This window comes from Watersipora subatra, chromosome 11 (assembly GCF_963576615.1).
Source record: "Watersipora subatra chromosome 11, tzWatSuba1.1, whole genome shotgun sequence".
Taxonomy (NCBI): Eukaryota; Metazoa; Bryozoa; class Gymnolaemata; order Cheilostomatida; family Watersiporidae; genus Watersipora; species Watersipora subatra.
In genome coordinates, this window is record NC_088718.1 from 28,370,446 (window position 1) to 28,395,216 (window position 24,771).

The window sequence follows — 24,771 nt, forward strand, 5'->3', positions numbered from 1 at the left end:
TTGAAGGGTAAAATTGCAAAGGGCTTGTGATGCCTTTCATGGTGTCCCCTAAGCACCGGCAACCTCAAAATTTTCTAATGAACTAGAGAAAAAGAGGGAAACGTTTATGATTAATAATAGAGTGAATTTATTAGATATGACTTTATTAGTTTATATTTAATGGATTTTCACTTTTTACAGACGGAGCGCCAGTTGCAACTAATCGTGAAAAGTGAGGTATTGTGTACATTCCATGAGTTTTTCCACCATGAGAGTGCTTCTATAATTATTATGATATCAGCTGTTGTCTCTTCTTCTTGTTCAAAATTTAGCCATCCATATAAGACAAAAGAAATGAGTTGCCAAGTGGGTTAATGTTCTTTTTTCAATAGTCAATCATTCTACATAAACCAGAAACACTCTGGAGAGTGTTAACGGGAAAAGAAACTTTGTCTTATATAAGATCTGTGTGCTTTCAATAATTCAATACTAATTTCAATAATAATACCCAAAAGGTTTTACAAAAGCTATTAGTACACTCTAACTAGTACCAAATGTTAGTTTATACAAGGAGTGTACTGACTATAAAAAAAGGAGTGTAGTGATCATAAAACTAGGAGTGTACAGATACTAAAACAAGGAGTGTACTGATATTAAAACGAGGAATGTACTGATACTAAAGCAAGGAGTGTACTGATACTAAAACAAGGAGTGTACTGATTCTAGAGCAAAGAGTGTACTGATATTAAAACAAGGAATGTGCTGATACTATAACAAGGAGTGTACTGATACTAAATCAAGGAGTGTACTGATTCTAGAACAAGGAGTGTACTGTTACTATAACAAGGAGTGTACTGATACTAAATCAAGGAGTGTACTGATACTAAAACAAGGAGTGTACTGATACTAGAGCAAAGAGTGTACTGATATTAAAACAGGGAATGTACTGATACTATAACAAGGAGTGTACTGATACTAAATCAAGAATTGTACTGATACTAACACAAGGAGTGTACTGATACTAAATCAAGGAATGTACTGATACCATAACAAGGAGTGTACTGATACTATAACAAGGAGTGTACTGATACTAAAACAAGGAGTGTACTGATACTAAAGCAAGTAGTGTACTGATTCTAGAACAAGGGGTGTACTGTTACTATAACAAGGAGTGTACCGATACTAAATCAAGGAGTGTACTGATACTAAAACAAGGAGTTTACCGATACTAAAACAAGGAGTGTACTTATACTAAAGCAAGGAGTGTACTGATATTAAAACAAGGAGTGTACGGATACTAAATCAAGGAGTGTACTGATACTAAAACAAGGAGTGTACTGATACTAAAGCAAGGAGTGTACTGATTCTAGAACAAGGGGTGTACTGTTACTATAACAAGGAGTGTACCGATACTAAAACAAGGAGTGTACTTATACTAAAGCAAGGAGTGTACCGATATTAAAACAAGGAGTGTACGGATACTAAATCAAGGAGTGTACTGATACTAAAACAAGGAGTGTACTGATACTAAAGCAAGGAGCGTACTGATTCTAGAACAAGGGGTGTACTGTTACTATAACAAGGAGTGTACCGATATAAATCAAGGAGTGTACTGATATTAAAACAAGGAGTTTACCGATACTAAAACAAGGAGTGTACTGTTACTAAAACAAGGAATGTACTGTTACTAAAACAAGGAATGTACTGATACTAAATCAAGGAGTGTACTGATATTAAAACAAGGAGTGTACTGATATTAAAACAAGGAGTGTGCTGATACTAAAGCAAGGAGTGTACTGATATTATAACAAAGAGTGTACTGATACTAAAACAAGGAGTGTACTGATACTATAACAAGGAGTGTACTGATACTAAATCAAGGAACGTACTGATACCATAACAAGGAGTGTACTGATACTAAATCAAGTACTGTACTGATACTAAAACAAGGAGTGTACTGTTACTAAAACAAGGAATGTACTGATACTAAAGCAAAGGGTGTACTGATACTAAAACAAGGAGTGTACTGATATTAAATCAAGGAATTTACTGATACTAACACAAGGCGTGTACTGTTACTAAAACAAGGAATGTACTGATATTAAAACAAGGAGTGTACTGTTACTAAAACAAGGAATGTACTGTTACTAAAACAAGGAATGTACTGATACTAAATCAAGGAGTGTACTGATACTAAAACAAAGAGTGTACTGTTACTAAAACAAGAAATGTACTGATACTAAAGCAAGTAGTGTATTGATACTAAAACAAGGAGTGTACTGATACTATAACAAGGAGTGTACTGATATTAAATCAAGGAATTTACTGATACTAACACAAAGCGTGTACTGTTACTAAAACAAGGAATGTACTGATATTAACACAAGGAGTGCACTGATATTAAAACAAGGAGTGTACTGATTCTAAAACAAGGAGTTTACCGATACTAAAACAAGGAGTGTACTGATATTAAAGCAAGGAGTGTACTGATTCTAGAACAAGGAGTGTACTGATACTAAAACAAGGAGTTTACCGATACTAAAACAAGGAGTGTACTTATACTAAAGCAAGAAGTGTACCGATACTATAACAAGGAGTGTACTGATACTATAACAAGGAGTGTACTGTTACTAAAACAAGGAATGTACTGATACTAAATCAAGGAGTGTACTTATACTAAAACAAGGAATGCAGTTATACTAAATCAGAGAATTAACTTCCATTAAAACAAAGTATACCATCATACTAAACTAGAATACCTCAAAACACCTACAATGACACTTCCAGAGATACTGAGAGCAAGTTGATGAGATGCTACCTTATTGTCGGAGCGACCATCCTGATTTGATGACAACTGGACAATGTTGCTATTCTTCCTCTGAAGGACTTTTATAAATATTGAGCCGTAGCACGTAATTATTATAATTGTTGGAAGGAGATATTTAAATGACTTGATTGCAGTGTACACAGTATATTCATCGACATTTCCATTGCTGTTAACTGGAGATACGCAAAAGCTTTCACCATCATCTCTGTATAAAGCGACCTGCACTGCATCGTTGACTGCAAACAGGAAACTACACAACCATATCATACCGACAACAAGAACTTTTTGATTATTATTATATCGACTCCCTTTAAATGGAAAAAATATTATAAAAAGTCTTTCGATGCTGATTGCAGCGCTGCAGAGTGGACTCGCGTATGTTGCAGCAAGGCATAGAAAAGTTAACAGTCGACATGTCGTTAGAGAGGTGGCTCCTAATAGAAGCATATCATTGCGTCCGTATATGTAATATCCAATAGAAAAGAGGCAATCAGCAACAGCCATGTTGATTAGTTGAATCTTTACTTTGGAGCTTGTGTGATGGCCGAGAGATATAGTGAATATCGTTGTGACGTTTAGAATCAACCCGGCTGCTAGAGAAATGATGAAGTAGAGGTTAATGTTAACTATTTTAAACTCGTAGCACACCTTGCCACTTGTTTCGTTTGTTGACGCAAACCCAGAACAGTTTACAGGTTGCAGATCTGTCCAATTAGAAACGGGCATAGCTCCAGTATCCACTAAACACGAAATTCGCTTAATAATGATATATCTTCAGTCGAAGATCTCGTCTGAAAATGAAAAGTCGCTCTAGCAGCTAATTTGCTATTTCACACTTGCCACACGTTACAAATGAACAGAGTGGGAGAAATGTAGTGAGATTGTTTTACCACAGTTATGATATTAGCTGTGTCCCAGGTGAGCAATCATAATTTATTACACAGACATAAAAATCTGACAGATCACAAATATGACAAGCAGGTTTTTTACTTACTGGTTAGTGTGTTGAGCATGAAAGTTATCTTCTCTATTATTTAGAAGAAAACCTTTTAAAAACTAATTCCCACTATACTAGCAGCTGTGTCTGTACATCCATCTGTTCTAAGCATGGCTAAAGGTTAGGATAAAGAAGACTGCTTTATACAAGATGCGAACCCACCACGCTAGCCTTTTGTACAGACAATGAAACGGGGTTGTCAAATAGTTGTGGAGATAGTTGATCTCCGCTTTTTTGGCACGCCTGGAAATCTGGAGTAAAAAAAACTATAGCTTGCTCTTTTGAAATTTTGAAAGCTTTATTTCTTTCAGTAGATTTACAAACTTACCACAAGTCTACATTTACAATTACTGTAGCCTTGAGAGTATGGACTCAGAGACCAATATTTAATTAGAATACAACGACACGAAAAATTTCCTGACTTGAAAGCTTAAAAACTCAACAGAATAGAATTCAAAGAAAGAAAGATTCAAAGCTTGAACTTCCAAACATCAGAATCTCTAAAGTTTTAAAACTCGCAAACTCAAATGTCACGAGAACTTCGAAAATCAAGGACTCAAAAGCTTTAAAAATCAAAAATTAAAAACTTGGCAATTGGAATTTAAAACTCAAAAATTCGAAACCTCAAAATAATTAAAAAGTTTAGCAAGACAAAAACTAAAAATTGTCAAACATTTAACAAATAAGAAACTTGAAAGCTCAGAAGCTAAAACTTTAAACAAACTCAAAGGCTTAGAAATACTCAAATACTCAGAAACTTCAAAGTTATAAAACCTAAAATACAGTGAAACCATCTGAATATAAGCGTCTCCTCTAAACTCCTTCAGCATAGAAAGCTATTGTTATAATTGAGGTGCTTGACCCACCTTCGGAGGGTTTAAGAGAATTTTATGAGTTCCGATTAAAAAATGAAGCCTTAGGAGAAATTGAACACTACAATTCTTTTGCCTTCCAACTATTTCCGACCTACGTATTTCTGACTAAAGATAAATACTATGTTGCAATAAATAACGTGAATGAGGCCTTCCACTGACACGCTGGATGATTTTATAGGTCATTTTTCTAAATTGACTTCAAGGCATACTTTAGTAACACATTATTCTTGACTTCTGGCTTGTGGTTAGAGCTATTAATGTCTTTCTCTCTCACAAGTACCTGCTATCGACTGATAATTCATAGGTGGGGTGAAAGAGTGACATGTTACACTACGGTGGAGACAAGTCTCGCTGAGTGATCAATCAAGTTATTTCTAGCAGCAATCAGCATGCTGGCATATATAGGTTTGTAGGGTGCATATACATACATGTATATATAGGTATGTTCTCAATAGAAGTATTGAGAGGTGTGACACTATATTAGCCTTTGTGTACAGCTCATCATTTTTGTGATTTGCGTACTCTTATGTCAGCCCATTGACTTTCTAAAAGTCTGTGAGGCAACTTAGTTGTTTCAGACGTTATATGGACGTCAACTCTCATTGGTAGTGGGATTTGTGTCCCTTGCCCGAGCTCTGAGCTGCACTGATGAGGCTTCGATAGGTGAAACAGTACTGTATGTAGCATGAGCATATGTATATACAGTAGACACTCCTATAACGTAAATTCCAGATAATGTAAATAATTTATGTAAAGTTTTTGCTTCATGCGACGCAAAAAGTTCCGTAAAATTTAGTGTCAAGTTGGGTGAGTTCTAAAATTCCATTTGAATGACAATCTATTTTGGAGTACTTGAGAGAAAAAAAAAATGTGTATAGCCTTGTATCAAATATATATAAAACTTTCGCGACACTACAGTTCGTCGTGATAGATTGTCAGATGTGTCGACAAACAGAAAATAGGGTAGCTACACGATTTTTTGTAGGTGTTACAGCTTCGGCTTACCAATATGCATGTCACAAGTGAAAGTATCATTAAAAGTTATTTTTTATTCTAACCTTGACCACCCCTAGATGCAGAACAAGATGAATGGGTAGCACCGCTCTTTTTATAATATAAATACTTTTTTGTTTTTCTTTACTGTAAATGTATAAAATATTTGTGATTAGTTTTATTTTGCAGAATAGACTCAGCTGTAAACATTAGCAAATCATTTGCAAATGAATGTTGAAAAAGCTCTCCTTAAACTTATTGTAAAATTACTGCAATAATGGTCTATAAAACCAGTGAAGTTGGTCACAAAAAGGAGAAAAGTTGTTGATGCAAACCAATAATGCTGCAGTTACGGTGCAGCCCACAAATTAAAAAGTTAGGTCTAGTTTTTCCTTTTTGTATTGCCCAAGGGGTGAGTTTAAGAAGAGTAATTTACATGTATTTTACTGCTCGTACAACATAAATTCCCTATAGCGTAAAAGTTCCTGGAACACATTATTTACATTGTAGGAGTGTCTACTGTAATTATCCTAGCTGAATGCCTGATGTTGAAACGGGTAATAAAATCCTTGTCTAATGAATTAGAGTAACTTAGCTGGTAAGCTAGTAACTTAAGCTAGTAACTTAAGCTAGTCTAAATCTTTACTATAGCAAGAGCTGTGTGTGAAGCCAGCTTAATGGTTATTATGTTACGTGTAATGATCATGCGTGCTAGTTAATAACCAATAATACTTTTCCAATATAATGTGAACAATTGTTCACCACTATAGCCAGTCAAATATAACTATGACAACTTAGCATGCCTGTCTACAGACCTGTAGTTTCCGAGTTCAAGATCAATGCGACAAGCATTTTTCATTACTAAAGCTTTATCAATATAAACGGACACACAAATGACAGTTGCACTATAATACACTGATATTTATATATATATAATATATAACATATATATAATATATATATAATATATATCATATTATATATGATTAATTAATTATATGAAACAGAATCGAGTTGTCAGCATGTTTACAGGTAAGCAACATAAAGTTACTAGCCAATGAAATCCAGATGTGATTACATATGAGGTCTGATCCCAAAGTTCCCGGAATGGAGTTGTATACACTTGCATATTTGCACGCCAGAAAACCCATTGCAGCGTTTGTAGGGAAACACTTCCGGAATGTTGTCACAAAATTCCAGGTTGCTATGACAATGAGTTCTCATGGAAGCTGACAATATGTCAAGGTCTGTCAGGTGTTTCTGGCAATTTAAAAAAATTTATCGTCATGTCTAATAAACTGGAACAGCGCATTTGTATTAAATTTTGAGTGAAATTAGAGAAAACAAGTATATTATGACCTTCAAAAATGTTTTTATCATTCCTTAAAATCATTGCAAGCGTGCATCCTGAGCTCCTTTTGGTCATTAGTTAGCAAGTGAGGCACGAACTTTGCTGCGATTCTTTTCATTATTAAATCGTCAGTTGAAACTCTTTGAACACTTCCAAAACCATGTCCAGTCTTTTCAGAAATCTCTCCAATGATTAAACAATGATCTGTCATGACTAGTGGCCTCACACTGTCGATTGACGAGCAAGTTCATGCCAAGGCTGGTCTGCCAGACCTCGCATCATCTTCAGTGCTGTCTCTACCTTAACAAAAACGTTTGTGCCACTCAAAAACTTGTGTTTTCTTTAGAGCAGCATCTACAAAAGCAATATTTAACATTTCAACTGTCTGACTACTTGTTTTCCCTAATTTCACACAAAATATAATGCAAATATGCTGTTACGGTTGATTAGACATGATGATGAATTTTTTTTAAATCGCCAGAAGCACCTGACAGACCTTGACATATCATCGACTCATGTGAGAACGCATTGTCATAAAGACCTGAAGTTTTGTGACAACACTCCAGAGGTGTTTCCTGGCAAACGCTGCATGGGATTTTCATCGTGCAATATGCAAGTGTATACAACTCCATTCCGGGAACTTTTGGATCAGACCTCGTACATAAGTAGATTGTCAAATGAGTCATGTGTGAGGAGGTGATGTGAGACAATACATGCTGATGCAATGGAGAGTCCAGTATTTATAAAGTCTACATATACATGTATAATTGCAGATTTGATCAAAACATTATGTTGTGAGATGCAGAATTTTTGGATGCTTACAATAATTGTACAGCACATAGCTTATGCAGAACAAATCAATTGGGTTTCACAAACTCTTTCATGCTCAAAAATTAGCAAAAGCAAGTGGGCTACTCCAAATAGGTAAGCGACGTTTGGTCCCCAGGCTAAAGTTTGGCTGCCTCTGGTATCGAGCGTTGTTGGTTCAAAAGTATCTGCAATATATCTTTCAAAAGTTATAGTTTTATGGTACTTAATTCTTATGAATTGATATCAAAAGCTTCATTGACCTTGATAGTAAAAGTTTGATTGACCTAGATAGTAAATTATTGATTGTAATTTCAACATATGTAGACAAGTTTTGGAGATTGAGATTTTACTGTATAACAGCACTCGTGTCATTGTAAACTACATGAATTGATTCAGATGTCTATTAAAACTACTTAAACCATGTACTGTTTAGGTTGCTAAAATAAAGATATGTTGAAAGGAGATGGGTTAATGACAAAATCTATACATTTGTGAAAATAGTTAAAGGGTAGGCAACTCCTATTCTCTTCATTCAAGAGTTACTCTTTATATAATTGAAGTTATCTGCACTTGTGTAAACTTTTGCAAGGAACCACTCAAACTCATCGCTATCACAAAGTCTTTTCAATATAGCCTAATTCAATATAGTCTCTTCAATATATGTAGCTGACAATTTACAGTGAAAAGCACTTTTACCGCATCATTTCCTGTTTCCTAAAGTTTTCGGGAGACTTTGGTTTATGGTGTCATAATATTCATCATGAAAACAACTCATATCCCTAGTATTATTATTGGTGTGTTGTCACTATACTTTATCCTTCATTAATAAAGAAGTCTATTACCTGCTGCCGTGTGTCAGTATAAGTAACTTTATATTGCTGTTGTGTAAAAGTCAGCAAATATTAACTGTGAACATTGTGGAGGTTTCATCAAACTTATTACCGTATATACTCATGTATATGTCGATCTCATGTATATGCTGAGAGATATTTGAAAACAAAAATTGCATCAATATATATATATATATTACTATGTACAAGTCAGCCCAAACAATTTTCCCTTAAAATCGTCTACAAGAAACTCGACTTACACATGAGTAAGTCGAGTAACAATAGCTAGTAGCTAGTAGCTATGAAGATGAAGAGATCACCAGTAGTTGGATAGCCTTAAAGGTTGACTTGCAACAAAATTCACATTACATTCATTTGATATGAAAATATTCACCATGTCTTACTCTGTTGTGTCGTAGGTGCAAAATATGAGGGCATGTGATTAAAAGCTCCTAAAAGCTCAAAAACGAACAGTTAATCGCAGCCACACAAGACCGCCGTAGTTTGGATTCTCTTTTCAAAACGGCTCAAATGTGACCTAGCTGTGTTAGATGGTTTCTGTTTACACTTTCATGCAACCTTATTTGCCGAAATATTTCACAAATATACTTCACGCATTCAATCAAACCATGTCTATTGTTCTTACGCGTCTATTTTATTATCATTTTAATGCTGTCACTTTTAGCACTGATATCTTATAACTTACCGTAAGAATTCATTTAATTTTTTAGCCTTAGCTTGAAGGAGTACATATCATTGTCTGATAATCATGACAAGCCTGTTGGTCATTTGTGATAATCGAAAATTGCTGCAAAAATTATTTGCGAAGTATTGGGTCACATGATCGATTATGACTTGACGATTAGGTCTAGCCGAAACAAAACTGTAAAGTAGCGAGCATCTATATTTGATACGGGGTCTTTGGTAAAACCCGAAGTGTTTGTCATAAACTAGTGCTACAATAAGTTTTATATTGAGCTTTTATTGCCCTTTCGATTCACGGGAGAACATCACGTGACAAGACAATAACCAAATTTCATGGCTACGTCAGAGAATTAAAGAGATTCCAATCTACAGCGGCTTTTCGTTTTGAGCTTTTAAGAGCTTGTAATCACATTTCCACATATGCGGCACCTACAACACAACAGAGTAAGACATGGTGAATCTTTTGATACCAAATAACTGTAATGTGAATTTTGTTGCAAGTCAACCTTTAAGTAATAAAATTTATATTATCTAGTTTTGGCTAGAATATTTGCAGTCATACCTCCCCATAGGAGTGCTCCTACATACAAGAAACTTGAGATACGAGCTGACTTTCTAGCAAGTTTCTTTCTTGCGATACAATTAGTTTTTCAGCTATGAGCATATGAGCTGGTTCTTGATGGCTACTGCACTGTATAGTCAAGTATGTGAGAGATCGTTTGGAGAACAGTATCACTTAGTCTTTCTCCTTGAATCAGTTTGAAAAAAGTTATTAAATATTTGGCTAAAAGTTACAGTGATCGCGAGGCAAAAACCTTCTAACTGGAAACAGATACTAAAAAATGTGATGAAAAAATTAAAGTAAGTTTTGTAAAAGATTAGAACTTTGCTTTAAGTGTGGGTTTAGTAAGCTAGATTTATTGAAGTAAAATTTATTTTTTGTATTACCTTTGAGTCACAAAAGTTTAGTGTACCAAACGCATTGCTCTTAATTCGATTCGTAAATAACCTTAATGTACAAAATGAGGCCACAAGTGGCTGAAACATTTTTCTCACAAATTCCCAATTAGTAAATACATGTATAATATTATTTGCTGTTTCTGATGTAACTTCAGTGATCTATGAATAAACTGGCAGCTGTTGTTGATACATGTATGTATAACTTAAACCCAGAGTATCGGAAGAGTAGTTGTTGACATGAATATGTCTTGTGTTAAGGAGTTCTACTACAATTGTTGAAAACAAATTTACTTAGAATTATTCATTGCTGTGTAAGTTCTACCTTTTTTATCCAAAGAGTTAAATGCATCTATTCAACTTTAGACTTTTCTGTTTGTTATTCCAATTTTGACAAGCACCTATTTAGGGAATTCGCAATACCTCTTACAGTTGCTTCACTTTTGTAAGAAAGTCATCAGGACTCATGAGACACCAAGCTATTATTGAAATAATTGTCTCATATCATATTGGTCAAGCAGAAAACTGTTGAAACATTACTAAACACATTGTCATTATGAAGCTTAGTAGGGATGGTGTTTAAATAAATGTAAATTGCTTTCGAAACCACTTCAAGGCCATTTAACTATTATATTCCAGCCGCTTCATTCAGTTTAAAGTTAATTCTATTTTAATTTTCAAGTTACACGCCGAAAGTATTAAAACAGGAATACTGTTGATATTGTGTAAGAAACTTGTAAAAAAATTACTAATGTTTATAATAAAACAGTATAAAAATATGGAACGCTTCACGAATTTGCGTGTCATCCTTGCGCAGGGGCCATGCTAATCTTCTCTGTATCGTTCCAATTTTAGTATATGTACCTCCTAAGAGAGTACACTAAAAGTCAGTATAGCGATGTATATATGATATAAAGCTAAAACATAAAGCGTTGAATGTCAACTATAAATAACTTAATATTTACTTGGTTCTTTTGTGGTACTTTATCATATTCGAAAAAAATAATATTTTTAAATTTAGTTATCATATTACCACATTTCTGAATGTTACAATTTTAGTTATATTTTGAATTGCTACAAACATTTGACCTCGTATCTATTTACGTAATAGTGCGCTTAATGTTAAAGATTTGTGATTAGGGTTACTGTATGCTCAATAGGCCTATTAATTATACTAGACTGGGCAATCTAATGCATCACAGCTCAGCATTGTGTCCTACTTGAATGGTCACATTCTTTGTGAGCCAACGGCCTCGCTTTGTTCACTTTACCTAGTCCAGGCCATAATTCTAAGTAGGAAGCCATGGAGAGTGCAGTTAATACCAGCACTAGAGAGAATTCAAAGGTAAAAATTGCTCCAATTGTTTTCAAGTGTGGTTGTGAGAGGTATCTAGATATATAGAGCAAGGAATCTTGTGGATTGTTTCAAGATATTCATACAGATAATGGTTTTTCTAAAATGTTTTTTAAAGTTCATTGCAGGCACTACAGTGTGAAAATTTGTTTTGTACAAAGAGGTGCCAAGTGTGTAGTAAGCGGTGTGTTGTCTATTTTATGAAGTTTTTTATCATCATGGCAGGTGGACATAACATTTATATACTTTTAATATATAACTGTTAAAACAATATGTGACTTTTCTCCTGTGATAATATGTAGCTTTGCTTGTTTGCAAAGAGCCAGAAAGAAAAATGCTAATTCTGTTCAAGGTGGTTTCTCCCAGCTCAAATTTATTGGCTTAGTTGTAGTTTTGTAATCATAATAAACTTTGTTATTTTGGCATTTCAATGATTGTGATGTTTCTCATGGCAGCAACGCCATTATTCTATGGCTTGCTATATATGTTTGTATGTTTTTTTAGAAAAGAGTCTCTTTTTTCATTTATTTCAATAAACTTGTACTACATTTTCTGTCGTAATTAAATGTGTGCTACTGTAAAGAATATCAACTGCAAAGTACATGGTGTATGATGTAGCTAATTGGAGAACCTATAAGCTAATTTTTACAGAATTAGTTTAAAGCTCAGTTTACACTGTAACCAACGGCAACACAACATGTACTTCCCTATAGGTGGCCCTATTTAATTTTAGGGTTCTCATACCGCACAAAAATATGTCATGCCAATGATCAATTCATAATCTTGATGAGAACTAATAATTTATCATGAAAGCTATTATTATAATCGGTAGCATTGAGTTAGACCTGTGCTGACACTAGTTGGGGATTTATCTACACAATGCACACTGTTATATAGTAAAACATCAAACTACCTTGAGGGATTAAGATGAAGGTAAATCTCAGGTATGATTTAATATACTTATTGTTATTTCTTGAATGTTTATGGAAGTTATACAATTCTGTTCATAAACAACTTTGATGTACAAAATGAGGCAACAAGTGCCTGAAACATTTTTCTTACAAATTCTCAAGTAGTAAATGTAATATTATTTGCTGTTTCTGATTTAACTTCAGCAATCTATGAAAAAACTGGCAGCTGTTGTTGATATGTAGAACTTAAACCTAGAGTATAGGAAAAGTAATTGTTGACACGAATATGTCTTGTGTTAAAGAGTTCTACTACAATTGTTGAAAACAAATTTACTTAGAATTATTCATTGCTGTGTAAGTTCTACCTTTTTTTATCCAAATAGTTAAATGCATCTATTCAACTTTAGACTTTTCTGTTTGTTATTCCAATTTTGACGAGAACTTATTTAGGGAAGTAACTAAACCTCTTACAGTTGCTTCACTTTTGTAAGGAAGTCATTGAGGACTCATGAGACACCGAGCTATTTTTAAAATAATTTTCTCATATTACGTTGGTCAAGCAGAAAACTGTTGAAACTGTTGAAACATTACTAAACATATTGTCATTATGAAGCTTAGTAGAGATGGTGTTTAAATAAATGTAAATAGCTTTCAAAACCACCTCAAAGCAACTTAACTATTATATTCCAGCTGCTTCATTCAGTTTAAATTTAATTATATTTTAATTTTCAAGTTACACGCTGAAAGTATTAAAACAGGAACACTGTTGATATTGTGTATGAAACTTGTAAATTAATATATTAATTGTTACAATAAAACAGTATAAAAATATGGAACGCTTCACGAATTTGCGTGTCATCCTTGCGCAGGGGCCATGCTAATCTTCTCTGTATCGTTCCAATTTTAGTATATGTACCTCCTAAGAGAGTACACTAAGAGTCAGTATAGCGATGTATATATAGTGTAAAGCTAAAACATAAAGCGTTGAGTGTCAACTATAAATAACTTAATATTTACTTGGTTCTTTTGTGGCACTTAATCATATTCGAAAAAAATAATATTTTTAAATTTAGTTATCATATTACCACATTTCTGAATGTTACAATTTTAGTTATATTTTGAATTGCTACAAATATTTGACCTTGTATCTATTTACGTAATAGTGCGCTTAATGTTAAACACTTGTGATTAGCGTTATACTGTTTGCTTAATAGACCTATTAATTATACTAGACTGGGCAATCTGATGCATCACAGCTCAGCATTGTGTCCTACTTGAATAGTCACATTCTTTGTGAGCCAACGGCCTCGCTTTGTTCACTTTACCTAGTCCAGGCCATAATTCTAAGTAGGAAGCCATGAAGAGGGGAGCAAAGACCAGCACCGGAGAAGACTCAAAAGTAATTTTGCTCCAATTGTTTCCAAGTGTGGTTGTGAGAGATATCTAAATATATAGAGCAAGGAATCTTGTGGATTGTTTTGAGTATACAAACAATACAAACAATGTTTTTTCTAAAATGTTTTTTTTAATGCTCACTACAGGCACTACAATGTGAAAAGTTGTTTCGCACAAAGAGGTGACAAATGCATAGTAGACGGAGTGTTGCCCATTTTATGAAGTTTTTTTCATCACCGTAGCAAGGGGACATAGACTAGTAAAGAAGTATGGTGATGGCTGTGCTATGTTTAAGAGTGTAGCTAAACCCAACCAGAAATATTTGTGTTTTATGATGGTCTCATAAGAATGTAGTCATTTACTGATTACTTTGCAGGGCAAATGGAGTAAAGATTTTTGCTGTGAATTTGGGTGTTCTATTGCTCCTGCACAGGACAGTAAACTCAGTTTCCACACCTGTCCATCAGAAGAAAAACACCTAGACAGACATAATAAGGGGATATACGCTGTGAAATGCAAAGACTGGATGCCTTCTAAATAATCTGTGCTCTGCAATGATCAATTTACAACAGACTCCTATTGTAGACCTTCTGGTATAAAAATGGCTGACATTCTAAAGCAAACTGCTGTACCAAGTAGGCCTATATTTGATTCTCTGCCAAAATACTTACAACCGGCTCAATCTTAGCATAGACAACTGCTATGCCAACCAGCACCATCTACATAATCTTCCCCGGACCGAGATGAGCCAGCCATGGAACCTTCACTTTGTTCTGAAGAGCCAACAGGTGCCAAGAAATCTAATGAAGTCACTCTCGACCCTCTACATAAGCGTCCATGAGGTAGACCAAAGATCACACCAGAGATACATATACAAAATCTTTGAAAGAAAGTCAACACGCTTAACTACAAACTTCAAAGGCTTCAAAACACCACACGTAATCAAAAGAATTTGTTTGCATTTCTGAACAAAGAAAATAAGATCCAAAGCAAAAAACCCAAAGCGCTAAGTGTGACTCAATAGATGGTTGTCTGCAAGAACTAGTAGGAAATGAAGCCAAAAACAAAATATTAAAAAAAAGACGGTTTACTGCCTAAAAATCGAAGAGTTTGCTATCATCATGTACTACTATTTTCCAAAAGCATACGCCTATCTCAGAAGGTTGTTCAACCTTTTTAATGCACGAACTCTAAGACAATAGCTGAGTCTGTAGAATGTGATCATGGCTTTCTAACAGACATCATTGAAATCGTCAGTAAAAAGGCATGTGCAATCAATTTATACAGTCCAGTGATAGATGGTATGGCGATCGGAAAACAGCTCAGTCTGGAGAAGTCAACCAACTCTGTGTAGCGCCATGTTGCCATTGAGAACAAAACTAAGTTAGTCAGCGAGTCACTGGTATTTCTTCTCATTCCAGTGATGGGTGGTGTACGACATCCAATCATCTACTTTTATGTAGACAATATTGACAGCGATTTACAGTCACAACTGATACTGCAGTGCCTACGTCTTACCGCCGAACATGGAATCAGGATTATAAACATAACTTGTGATGGCTCACAAGCAAATATCACCACCCTGAAGAGACTAGTTACCCAAATTGTCTGTTTACACCTCATTCTGTCATCACAAAGATCTGTCTAGGCTCAAAACAGATCATACGGCAGTATGTCAACTTACAGGGAATTACAGCAGACATACACAAGCTAGTGGTCACTAAGACTCTTTCATTGATCTTACAAAGCAATTTGCATCGGGAATTTTTATGCTCAATCCACAGCACAGCGTTAGTTAAAACTATATCCTCCAGATGTGTAAGAATTGGAATTCACCAGGAAGCTACAAAGGTTGCTGTTAACAAGGATAATCTCAGATCAAGGCTCAGCTGACTGGTCGCCTTTAGTCATGTATAGAATAAATACATTCACAATATGTATAGAAAAGTGTACCATATGTTACTTGTTTTCTATGATTTTTCTGATGCTGTTTGCATAACACCTAAGACCTGACATTTATATTCATTGCAGACTGCAATCAGTGTACCATTTACCAGTGTGTATGCATTTGAAATCAGTTTGTACACCTAGCTACCTGCCATGTTAGCCTATAGCATAGGGCAACATTGATAATTTTGAAATACTTTTGGAATGGGTCGATATACATGTTTACTCACACTACATATAAAATAGACAACTTTATGTTTAAAAATTTGCAGGGTAGAAAATGCATACTGTATGTGCTTTATATCTAAAAATTGAAACAAATATCTTGTGTACTTTAGCAATTATGTCAAACTACACATAGAAAACAAAATGCCTTTTTATTCTTTCAATGTAAACAATGATGACTCACTTGCCTGACCAGCTAAAAATGAACAAAGCAAAGACGTTGCGCCCGCTATTCAACCTAAATTGAATTTTAACTATTAAAAAGTTATACAAATACAAAGTACTGATAAAAGCACACAACACATTTTATGAAACAAACCAAAACAGGACAATAACACATTTAACTACTCGTCAAACACACATAAACCTAAAAATACCATTGTTTTAATCAAAAACTGGTCAGTATTGTTTGGATTATCAACAGTCATTGCTATGGAATCTACTACCGGTTTGTAAATTTTAAATGCCAATTCTTTCAAAAATGAACTGAAGCGCTACCTCAGACAACCAGATTAGACTAAACTAATTAGACAGACTCCTGCTGACTCTACTTTCAGGTTCCGGGCTTTGATTAGCCTTGCTATTGCGCACAGGGACCTCATCATCACCTTCCCTGGAGTAACATTTTTTTCTATTTCTCTTGTTCTTGTATACTGTAAGAAACACTCTTCACATTATTTTTTGTAGTTATATTATAGATGAAAATAAACAAACAAACAAAAACAAAGAATGTAGCTATTTATGTAGGACATCATGGTTTTGCATTGCCCAGTGTAGTATAGTTAACAGGTCTATGGTTATATGGATGTTTATGCACAGGCATTCCAAAGTAACCTTCATTGAACAGTTTTGGGACATTTGATAGTGATGTTCACTAGTAACGCTATGATAACGTTAGCAAAGTTAATTCCTACAATATTAATATAATACTTTACGATAACATTTTTACACCACATTCTGCAAGATGTTCCCGCGATATTGTTGTAACATAATACAATAGTGATCACCAGATAGCGTTTGTAGAACACTATGAAAACATTTGTTTGGAAAGTTATTTTACACATAACGCTAAAGAACATCCTAGTAATGTCATTGCTAGTTGGGTAGACATATCCTGTTTATATACAATATACATAATCATGTCTAGTAATATGTACACAAGTAGAACTTCCTATGGCTGAATTTTACTGTACTTAAAATCCTTAGTTAAACTTGTCTCTATTTATTTGGGAAGATGTTACAATTGATTGAACTGGCTGCCCTCATAATAACCGGATGCTCACTCAAGATGCACGAGTTTGATAAAAAACAGTCCTGTATTAAAAGCTCTTACATACATGAACTGGTGTGACAAAAAGGTGTTACAAATAATTTGATGTTTTTAAATAGCTTTAGTCTCAAAACAGGTGCATTCAAGTTGAACTGCTGTGTGTGAACTGCAACTTCTACCAAAAAAATGATACATATTGCATAAATGCGGAATCGTCTGCCCTCTCATACTTTAAAAGATGCTCATTAATGTTCAATCAGCTCACACATTGGCTATGATAAGTGATTAAGTCACTCCAACACATAGTATAAGATCTTGCCAGTTTGTAGTAATGTTGGCAACTTGCCAGTTTGTAGTAATGTTGTAAACTTGTTACCACTTTTTGACATGCATTAGATAATTTTGTGAAATGTGAAATCCACAATATAACAGAAATTATATTCGGTAATGAGCGTGTGCCAGAATGTAGGCTTGTCTCATTTCATGCGAAGTAACAGACGGTGAACAGGCCCTCAGTATGTTAAATACTAGTGCTAGGGTCAAATACTAGGGTCATTAGGCAGGAAAACAATCTAGATTGTTGTTTAATAAATGTAAGAACAGATGAAGATGGATGCGGCAAAAAAATTAGTTTTTCTTAATAAGGTCTTATCTGTAAGAAAACATTTGTAGCATCTAGCCCACCTTTTCACGTGATGTCATATCTATGCAGTTGTATTTCGAATGAAATACTTAGTTTTCAAAATGCTGACAAAATTATCTAATGCATGTGAAGAAGTGGTAACAAGTTTACAACTTTAGTAAAAACTGGTAAGATCTTAAACTATGTGTTTTGAGTGACTTAATCACTTGTCAAAGCCATTGAGTGAGCTGGTTGAATATTCGTAAGTGAATATTAACAATTCTTCCAATTTTTGAGATGGCAAACAGCACCTAAATTACATAATATGTATGATTATTTTGTTAGGGGTATTTGTAGACCAACAACTCATTTGGTTCAGTGTAAACATATTTCTGACACACCATTTCACGTAAGTAAGAGCTTTCTATGTAGGGCTGTTTTCCACCAAACCCAAGCATCTTGAGTGAGCATCTGCTTATTATGAGGGCAGCCAATTCAATTAATTTTAAGATTTATCCCATTTTAATCTAATTAGGTACCTAATTTTCATGAATTAATATAAAAAGTTTGATTGACCTAAATCAGTTATGGGCAACAAAATCTATGCATTTGTAAAAATAGTTAAAGAGTAGACAACTTCAATTTTCTTTATTAAAGAGTTACTCTTTATATAATTAAAGTTATCTGCACTTGTGCAGACTTGTGCAAGGAACCACTCAAATTCATCGCTATCACAAAGTCTATTCATTACAACTATGTAGCTGACTATTTATAGTGAAAAGCACTTTTACCGCATCATTTCAGGAGATCTTGGTTTAGGGTGTCATAATATTCATGATGAAAACAACTCATATCACTAACATTATTATTAGTGTGTTGTCACTCTACTTTATCCTTCATTAATAAATAAGTCTATTACCGGCTGCTGTGTGTCAATATGAGTAACTTTATATTGCTGTTGTGTAAAAGTCAGCAAATATTAACTGTGAACATTGTGGAGTTTTTATCAAACTTCATTACCGTATATATGTATATATTAGTGCTGCACGATATCTTTGCATGTACATTCGATTATTTGGTCTCAAAATATATCGAATATCAAAAAATATCGAACATTGGAGTTGTCTTCTCTCGATATGTAGTGTTAAACTTTAATATGAATGATAAGAGAGGATAATGGTTAATATCGGTTGAAAAACCGGAGTTGTCCCCTCTTTACAATAAGAAGAATGGACAGCTCCATTTTTGCAAAAAAAAGCCAGCTGATATTTCGATAAAATATCGGCTTCGATATTCATATCGACTTGAAATCTGACCAAATATAAAATCATCCACTGAAATATATCGTCATATCGAATTATATCGTGTTATCGTGCAGCACTAGTATATATGTATATGTGCATGTTTATGTCGATCTCATGTATATGTTGAGAGGTATTTGCAGACAAAAAATGCATCATTATACATGTATATATTTCTATGTATAAGTCAACCCAAACAATTTTTCCTTAAAATCGTCCACGAAAAACTCGACTTACACATGAGTATATACAGTAACAATAGCGTATAGCTAGTAGCTATGGAGATGAAGAAATCACCAGTAGTTGGATAGCCTACTATTACCACTTATTATTATTGAATCTTGGATTATACTTGAATAGCCTATTAAATAATAGAAGTTATATTATCCAGTTTTGGCTAGAATATTTACAGTCATAGGAGTCCCCCATAGGAGTCCCCCAACATACGAGAAACTCGGGATACCAGCTGACCTTTTAGCAAGTTTCTTTCTTGCGATACAATTAATCATTGAGATATGAGCATATGAACTGGTTCTTGATGGCCACTGCACTATATGGTAAAGTACCAAAGATGCCGCCTTTAAAAACAGCATCGCATGAACCAGGAAAAAGATTGGCTAAAAATTACAGTGAATGCCAGACAAAAACCGTTTATTTGGCTGCAATACTAAAAAAATATGACGGTAAAATTAAAGTAGGTTTTGTAAAAGATAAAAACTTTGCTTCATGTGTGTGTTTGATAAGCTCGAGTTATAGATGTTAAGTTTAAAGTTTCTTTTATGTAGGCTCACAAAAGTTTAGTGTATCGAACAAGTTGCTCTCAGGTTTCTCTCAGACAGCTGTTATCCACGTCTGCTTCAAAGGTACAAACTTCATACAGTCGTGTACATAGTGATGTTACATTTTAATACAGATTATAACAGCTAAATCTGTATTGTTAGTACTATTAATCTAATTGGTCTCATTACAACAATTACAAACACATTTTTCTATAGTAATATCCTGTCTGGGTTGGTTTTTACAGTATGAGAACGAATTAATATGTACTTAATGATTTTATATAAGAAATTGACTTACTGGCTCAGTCCAAGAACACATTAAGCCATATATCAAGAATTGACTGTATATGAAAATGATACTTAATTTGTCAGCTATCTAATATTCATACTAAGACAAGTGATTACTGGGTGCTACTCAAAGGCTTATCCATCGTATTTATGATATACGGAGTATATCATAAATACGATGTACACAAGTAAAACTTCTTGACTGACTTTCACTGTACATAACAACTTTTTAAAAAACATAAACATAAAAACATTGTTCCTATTTTGTGAAGTAAATGTTAAAATTGATTTGGTTGGCTGCTCTTATGATAAACAGATGTTCGCTCAAGATGCACAATTTTGGTGAAAAACAGTCCTACATAGAAAGCTCCTACTTACGCCAGCTGGTGTGTCAAAAAGATGTTTACGTTGAACCAAATAATTTGATGTTCTACAAATAGTTTAACAGTCTCAAAACAAGTACACTTACATTAAGCTGCTGTGCGAGTAGCTACAACTTCTTACAAAAGAATGATCCTATATGTAAATTAGGAGTTGCTTGCCCTCTCATACTTTGAAAGAGTTGTTAACCATACCAATAACAGATTGCTCACGCATTGACTATGATGAGCAGATTAAATCACTCCAAACACATAAATTAAGATCTAGCTAATTTATATGACCATTGGAAGCTCAAAAGAATCACTCATATTGTGTAAAGTGGGCTGTTTGCTAGAGATAATTTGTACTGATCAGAACTGATTAAAAAAAACTAAAGTTTTTTGCTGCATCCATCTTCCTGTGATCTAACAAATATACAACAACATTCTAGATTGTTTTCTTGTCTTATGACCTTTGCCTCAGTACTGAGAACGCTGAGGGCCTGTCCACCATTTGTTACTTTGCATGAAATTAGACAAACTTTAGCTTTGTGCTGGCACATGCTCATCACCAAGCTCATTTTATGATATATCGTAGACTCGACATTCTGGTTTGTAATTGATTTTGAAACTCTGTGAAAGACTTTTGACTTTACTATTTTCAAGCATTCCTGAGTACAGTTTTATTTCATCAGAAGGGAAGACAATTACTCAGGTTCATTTTGACGAGAATGTGTTTTTACGACAAAAGGCAGAGAGACCCTTTTTATTTGATTAGTTGTGGTAGCGTTTAGACAAATCCATAACGCCTATATCCAAATTCCAAAAAATATTTGATGTAAGGAAGAAAATCTTAGTGCTGAGTTATTTCTGAGCTATTACGCCAGATAGGATAAAAACAAACCAAAATTATGTACTCTTCAAAATAACCTCAAAGTAATCTGCATATTTCTGAGCTGTAATTCAAAGTCGATTGTTTTAAATTATACATGTTTACAAGTGCCTTCCGCATTTCATGCTCAGCAATCAACTTGATATCAAAATGTAGGTTCGACACACGGTATCTAAGGTAAGGTGTGAAGATTATCACCTTGACATAGGGTAATTAACAATTGTGTGTAGCTAGTGGAGGTGAAGAGATCAGAAGTAGCTGGATAGCTTTAAATAATAGAATTAATATTATCCAGTTTTGGCTAAAATATTTGTTCGGAAATGATACTTGTAGATACCAAGAGATTGAAGTCCAAGATTGAAGATACCAAGTCCTTGCAAATAACAGTTGATTGTTCCATCTAGACCAGGGATCTGCAAACTTTTCCACTCGAAGATCCATTTGTACCCGTTTTCACAAGAAAGAACCCAGTGAGAGCCACATTCGTATTTGGCGCACTCCCGCCACCAAATTTATTTTCTGATATATCATAGGTTCTGCATGATTACTTGTTGATACTAAGAGAGTGAGTATATGAAAAAGCTTCAAGAATGTGAATGAGAATAATTCTGAATGGAAAGAGCCTACAGCACCCGGTATTCCCAGGCGGTCACCCATCCAAGTACTAACCGGGCTCAACGTTGCTTAGCTTCAGTGATCGGACGAGAACTGGCGTTTTCAACGTGATATGGCCGTAGACACTTGTGAGACACTCAACACACTTTATTAAGCAAGTGTTGTTATGAAGCTAACCAACCGTGACGAGATTGTCCAATGGGCATTCGCTTTGATATTTCTGTGTTTTTCATTAGCATCTGTTGAAGGCAAAGAGTGTATGGTATATAGTACGTTGAAAATGCCAGTTCTCGCTCGATCACTAAACTAGGTAAACGATCAGGTAAACTATAGTATTGGAGAAGAAAAAAATACAAATCCTTTTGATTAATTGCTTAGAAAGCTTTTCTAAATCAAACAATTCTGAATGTAGGTAAACATTATTTAGCCTTTTATATGTTAGTGTTTGTAATTCGTTATGGTGTGGGTACACTCACAGTAGGACACTAAACTAATGTGTCAGCCGTAGTCAGTTGCAAGAAAGGTTATCTAAGGTTAGTGTTTTTGTGCAGAACAAGTTTCTGTAACTGTGAGAGGATTAGATTAAATCAATTAGGCCTATATGTGTCAGTTTGTAATAAATAAATTAGGCCTATATGTGTCAGTTTGTAATAAATAAATTAGGCCTATATGTGTCAGTTTGTAATAAATAAATTAGGCCTATATGTGTCAGTTTGTAATAAATAAATTAGGCCTATATGTGTCAGTTTGTAATAAATAAATTAGGCCTATATGTGTCAGTTTGTAATAAATCAATTAAACCATTCATTATCATATTGCCAAAGGGAAATGTTTTGTTATAATAATTATGTTGGATTTAATAATCATATAAGTTATAATTATATAATTTTTGCGACAATATTAATACTAATCCTACGACCAAACACAAGCGGAGCGAATGTTTGAGAGTTTTATGATAAATGCATGTGCACACAACTCACGAAAATTGTTCATCAACAAGGTCTCAAACCCTTGTACCGAAATCTCATAAACAAATTTAACCATTTTTCAATAGAGTCGTTTAAGTATAATAACAATACAAAACACATAAAAACCTATTTAAATATGTTACCAAGTCTTTGTAAATTAGATGGGTAAATATCTTAAAACTTACCCATCTGATCGGATTATACACAAATAGAAAGATTAATTTGGCCGAAAATTGTTATTAAAACTTGCCAAGCCTTATTTTTATCAAAATTAAGACCGGCAAATGAAACACCGAGTGACAGAGAATAGAACCATTAAGTCATGCGCATTTCACGAAGAAATAATGTGCACATTTCACCAGTCTATAGCATTGGCGAATTGCCGAAGGTTTCAGAAACTAACATAGAAGTACTGAAATCATTTCCTTTTTGCCGATTTCAAAGTAACTGACATTTTGGACACTTTTGAGTACTTTGGTATTCTAACTGATGTCTAAAGCAGTGAAAGTAATGGAAATGATGATGATTTATTTTTCTAACGATTCTTATGAGATTATTAAAATATTTAATTATAAGTTTGGATGACTATTGAAGTGTTATAGTCACACTAACAACATCGATGATGGGCAATATGTTACGGTTATTAATTTTTCTAAATAATTTTGTTAACTAGATTTTCTAAAAATCTATATAAATATCACAACTTCTTGATCTTGTTAGCTATGACGTTTTGAAATGTAAACAAAATTGTGCATTGGTTTTCTATTTTTACTGTATTAATATATTAATAATATTGGTTATTCTAATAATATCAGTGCATTTACTTCTAATATTGCATTTCTCCTATTGCAGGAAGAGATATAAACATATAATCTTTTCTTTTCATTATTGCTGTTTGTTGTATATAATAACACCCACACCCAGTACGTTACAGCTACCATTGCAGTTATCCTATTGCACTGCAGTGCCATTTGACTGCTAATATTGCATTTCTCAACCATCAGTACCCTTTCTTTTTACCAATATCACTTTGGTCGTGGGCTGTATGGCAGGGGAATTTCTAGTATAAAAATATATTGCTTTTTGTGTGTTTCCTTTGAATAAAATACTGCAATGGTTCCATGGTTCTATGTGTAATGGTTAGCCTCTGAACCCTGAGTTCAATTTCTCCTAAGACAAATTTTGACCACAGACAGAGTAGCACTTCTGCCTTACAAAACTTAGACTGTTGCTATAAAGCAAAATTGAAACAGCAACTCAATCTATGGAGAGGGGCACTACTTTAGTTTCTCATTGAAACTTGTTTTGACAGTAACACGCTGTTGCAATAATGAGCCCAAGTATCAAAGTTCACAAGTAGTATTGAGATAGTAAGGCCTATTACTGTCTGTAGGTAATTATTTTATAATCAGCAAGAATATGCCAGTGATTTGTTTTCAAGTGTCTGAAAGCTCTGTTTTTTTCAGAAAATCAAATATGACAATTATCCTGTCAATACTCACAAGCCCTAGCAAAAATAAC

At 34.1% G+C, this 24,771-nt stretch overlaps 3 non-coding genes across 3 annotated transcripts; all 3 read right to left on the reverse strand.

Annotated features, from left to right (window-relative positions):
* Window positions 1-11,096: 11,096 nt before the first annotated feature.
* On the reverse strand, window positions 11,097-11,203 carry LOC137409226 (U6 spliceosomal RNA). The gene has a single exon (XR_010980461.1). It is a non-coding gene; the product is annotated as a U6 spliceosomal RNA (small nuclear RNA).
* Window positions 11,204-13,413: 2,210 nt separating this feature from the next.
* Window positions 13,414-13,520, reverse strand: LOC137409227 (U6 spliceosomal RNA). The gene has a single exon (XR_010980462.1). It is a non-coding gene; the product is annotated as a U6 spliceosomal RNA (small nuclear RNA).
* Window positions 13,521-22,287: 8,767 nt separating this feature from the next.
* LOC137409058 (5S ribosomal RNA) lies at window positions 22,288-22,406 on the reverse strand. The gene has a single exon (XR_010980305.1). It is a non-coding gene; the product is annotated as a 5S ribosomal RNA (ribosomal RNA).
* Between the last annotated feature and the right edge of the window lie 2,365 nt (window positions 22,407-24,771).